This window comes from Mus pahari, chromosome 4, assembly GCF_900095145.1.
Source record: "Mus pahari chromosome 4, PAHARI_EIJ_v1.1, whole genome shotgun sequence".
In the NCBI taxonomy this organism is placed as follows: domain Eukaryota; kingdom Metazoa; phylum Chordata; class Mammalia; order Rodentia; family Muridae; genus Mus; species Mus pahari.
The window spans coordinates 46,162,786-46,167,809 of record NC_034593.1 but is presented as its reverse complement, the minus strand read 5'-3'; positions in this window follow the sequence as shown (position 1 = coordinate 46,167,809).

Below are 5,024 nucleotides of genomic sequence, written 5' to 3'. Positions count from 1 at the left end.
GATTTGAACTCAGGACCTTTGGAAGAGTAGTCAGTGCTCTTAACTGCTGAGCCATCTCTCCAGCCCCAAGAATCAGGATTCTTGCCTTCAGTTGACTACCGGATTATAGCCGGGGCATGGGGGGAAATAGTCATTGTATTTGAAGCACAAGCTTTTCTCAAAGTATAGCAATCGAAACAGGAATGGTCTTTAAAACAGTTTACAGAAGTCAGACTTGTGAACAATGCAGAGGGGGAAGATCTTACTGCTGTAAGTTTATCTGATACAAAGGTTTCCCTTGAAGCGCAGGCAGGAAGACTGGAGTACCAAAGCAGACTGTAGACAGGAGAGGTACCGATGGGGCCAGAGAGAAGTTTACCTGGCTTCTCACTCCTGTAAGGCCCTTCAGCTCTTCACCAATGAGAAAACACACGTGTGCTCCTGAAGGGCACTGTGGATCGCCCCTCAGATGCTCCACCCTGCATAACTGCCGTCAGTACAGAAGCAGGAACTACTCTCTTTCCCTCGTTGTAAAACCAATCCCTCTGCTACCTACATCCCATCTTGAGACTGATTTGAAAGGCTACTGCGAAAGTATCTTACTCCATTTTGTCAATCTTAGACACGGGGAACAAGGTTCCCGGCCCCTATTTGGAGTCATGCGAGCAATACTAACATGCCATGCATACTCTTAGCATAGCTATATCAAATGGGGTTGGCCCATCCCACTTCCTGTGAATGTCCTTTAGTGCTTTTGTAGACTTGAGTCACCTTACCCCACAGTCTACTTATGTACAATTTCTAAGCATAGCAATCTGCATGACTGTATTCCCCAGAACACTCATGGAAATAATGTGTACACTGCCTCTGATCTGCTCCCAGCGGTGCTGTCTACAAATTACCTTGGAAATGTAAAATGTCATGTAATTTCTATATATTATCCCTTTACACATTAAAGTAGCAGACAAATCTTAAATCAATAATTTATTCATAAGTTGGAAAATGTAAGGTATTAAATCACATTTAATATACTAAGGGCTTCACACTGAGCTGTCAAAATGGGAAATGACCACAATACATATTTTAGCTAGATGGCCAGTATGCATTGTGCATAGTTAGGTTTCTAATGAATCATGGTTTCTGTGCTACTATAAAATTATTATTCTTTTCTTTCACCATCATCTCAGGAGTTGTCTGTGGTTTCTATTTGGTTTTTGATTTTCACAGTATGTAAAGAGATGTATTTTATGAGGACAGTTGACAGTAGATAAGAATTGTTGTCATATTTTGTGGGGTTTTAAGGCAGGGCTTTCAACTCACAGCAATTCTGCCTCAGCCTACTGTGGTGTCTGGCAAATACCATCATTTCCTGAAAGAGTTAATTTTTATGCACAATAATAGAGACTAGCAGTCGTATGTAGTTGGTTGTAACTTCTGAGAATTTTGAAACCTTAATTGTCCCCATCACACAATAAAGGGCATTTGTGGACCGATATGTTAATAGACTGAACTAACAAAAGAAAGTTACAGTTGAAACTCGATATCATAATTCCCCAGAGGAAGTGGTTTCCTATTTTAGCTGTAATGAAATGGCAGACTTCTCTCCAGCTCTCTGATTTCCTACGAACCCTGGCCTCTGCACGCATGCCTGTCAAGTAGACAAACTGAAGGGTCAGGAGAGGCAGGGTCCCTAGTGACTCTCCCACACCCGCAGGAGACTCTGAACCCAGGAGTCCTGCTCTGACCATACTGCAGAGACTGAGAAGAGTGGCCATTCGTGCTGTGCCCAGGGTTCAGGGCAATGACATGTTTGCCCCTCACCAGGTGACAGACTTCTATTAGCTACCAGCAGTGAAATGGACAACACTCTGGGCCTTTTCCCCTTCAATTTGTTCAGATTTCAGATGAAGAAAATTATTATTTGCTGCCTTCCTTCAGAGACCAAGTGGGAGTGATCATGTTCATTTAGCATTTATTTATTTATTTATTTATTTATTTAGCTGAGAGTTTGCTGGGAGCTCCAGAGCGGGGCCAGCAAGACACAGAGAAAACAAGGAAACTAATTTTCCAAGTTGGCATTGAGCTGAATTGCCAAAGATTGTATCCGAAGTGCTCTATTTGGTTGACTTGCCAACTAGAGTGAACGGGTGAATGGGATGGAATGGCATCTGGGTAGTTATGTCTCCGAAGATCAATATCTCTGCATGGTGGAAGCCAGAGAGTTCAGGCAACATGACAAGCGCAGGAGATAAAAATAGAGTTAGAAGCAGGATACAGCGTTGAATGTGTCCGCAGCCAGACACCAGGACGGCACGAGGAAGTACACACACACATACACACACACACACACACACACACACACACACATACATGGGATGGGGGGGGACAGAAAATGGGGGAGGGAAGCAAAGGGAGCTGAGAGGAATCCATAATTTTTTTTTTCTACTTGAACTTATTTTGGACTCATAGCACCCGAAGGCCTAGGTACAAGAAAACTTCTCTGAACCTCAGGAGGCTGACCTTGGCCTCCTATGTCTACCTTTATTGATGGAGGTGCCCACATTGCTGTTTGTTTCTTGGAGAAAGTTCTCACCGGGCTGTGGGTCTCAAATTTGTCTCACTCTCCCATACTCACATTGACTCCAGACTGGGAAGAGAGTTCCTGCTCTTGGGTCCACAAGAGCCAATCACTTAAAAAAAAAAAAAAAAAAAAAAAAGAAAAAAAAAAAAAAAAAAAAAAGGCAAAGGAGAAGTTCATTCTTTATAGTTTCATTATGACCCCCTCAAAAGGGAGCATGTGCCTCGGGAGCCTATGACCCCTTCTGCAGAATGCCCCATACTGTCACCTAATTAGGGAGGTCTGTCTGCTGCCTTTGTGAGCAGCCAGGTTGGCTCATCTCCCCAGATGAACCCTTTGTCTTGTGCCTCCTGCCCACGCTGCCCTTGGAAGCCGAGTCTTGGTTCTAGTCTGTGGGCATTTTCAGCTTTCCCCATTTTTATCAATGTTGTTTGCTCTCCTTCTTGGGGGAGAAGGGCATAGACAACAGGACCATAAACACTTCTTCCCCTGCCACACCTCAAATAAAGAAACATTTCTCCTGATGAGAGATGGGTGGAAAGTACCTTTCTCAAACACTAACTGACTGCACACCAGGGTTCTTTTTAAAATCATATAAAACAGAGACTGGAGGGATGACCCAGTGGTTGCGAGCAGTGGCTGCTCTTCCAGAGGGTATGGGTTCCGTTTCAGCACCCACATGATGGCTCGGCCACCTGTAACTCCAGTCCCAGGAGATCTGAAGCTTGTTTTGTATAGAAGTATCTACAAGTAAAACACCCTATACATTCATTAGTTAATTAATTATAATACAAAGTAAACTTGTTAAAATATATCACTAGACTCTAGTATTTGCTAGAAAAACAAAAAACAAAAACAAAAAACCAATGGCTTAGTAGGTAAAGTATTCACTGAGCAAGCATGAGAACCTGAGTTCAGATCCCTAGTGCCCCCTGAAAAAGCACAAGGAGCCAGGGCCTGGTGCTGCATGGAGACGAGGAGCTTGCTGGAGCTTGCTGGCTGTAATCCAGCCCCAGATAATGAGCTCCAGGCTAAGTGAAAGATCCTGTCTGAAAAAGTTAGAGATGTAGAGAAAGACACATAACGTTTTCCTCTGACATGCATCTGTGTGTGTGTGCGCGCACACACACACACACACACACACACCACAAACACACAGAATAAGGCACATGACTATATTCCAAAGGATATATCTTTAAAGTCAGTAGCTTTTCAGCTACTTAGCATGTATCTTATATCATCTTAGATATCTCAAGCTAAAAATATTAAAAATAGGAAGCCCACATAATCACATACTGTTACTAAGACAGAACATCAATGTATCTTTTCCTAAAGAGTCATAACTAACGTCTGGCCATTGTAATCAAAGAATACTATGAGGAGTCAACATGCAGGGTCTGGACCTTAAACAAACCCATAGTGACTCAGAAACTGGTTGTGATTATTTATTATGTATTTATATTCTGGTCAGAGCCTTTACCTAATAAAACCAACATGTCCCATGTCTTGCCTGAGGAGAGATGGTCAAGCCCTTCCTTTGTTTCAGTTAGGGGTGAGGGCTTGAATGAACGCAGGCACTGGGATTGTAGGGAGTTTTCTGCAACGTCCTGTGCTTGTTTCTTGATACTAGAAGCCCCCTAGTGTTCAAAGTGCAGCAAAGGGGGATCATCTTCCATCGTGTTTCCTGTGGGGAGGAAGGAACTTCACCAAGTTACACTGATTTTTCTGGTAATAGCTGATTAGCTTCCCAGTGCCTCTCTGCTCGGACCGCTTTTACCTGCAAGCACTGTGTGGCTTAGTACAGAAGTGTTGAAAATACCAAGAAACCACAGGTTCTCAAATGCCGTCTCTGCTATTTTGCATTCATTCTTTGTCAGATGGAGTTTCTCTGTGTAGCCCTGGCTGTCCCAGATCTCTCTATGTAGACCAGGATGGTCTTGAACCCAGAGATCCACCTGCCTCTGCCTCTGCCTCTGCCTCTAGAATGCTGGGATTCGGTGTGTGAGCCACTGTACCAGGCTTACAAATGAACTCTTATTTTGGTCCTCGTTTTTTGTTTTTGGTTGAGTTTGGTTTTCAACCTCGCTGGGCTTTTCTTTCAGAGTCATGATTCTCAACAAAGAATTACACATATTACGCTTACAGATAAATTGTTACATTCTTTCATACCATCTGCTGTGTTGAGACCATCATGGGTCTTATTTGAGCATGCGTGCAGCTCAGAAAAGAATGACCACCCAGTGAGGGAGAGGACCCGATTGCCTAGATTGGAACGAGTTTGACTCTAGTGAACCAGAAGAGGCATGAACATCTGCTACTTGTGTGGTGCCCTCTCATTTGCATTTTTAAGTGTAAAAAAGGGGGGGGAGGCACAAAAAAAAAGATACTTGCAAGATTTTAGCATAGTTAGGAGGCAGGAACACCCAATTCTGGGCTTGATTTAGCTGCCAGATCGCTATCTGACCTT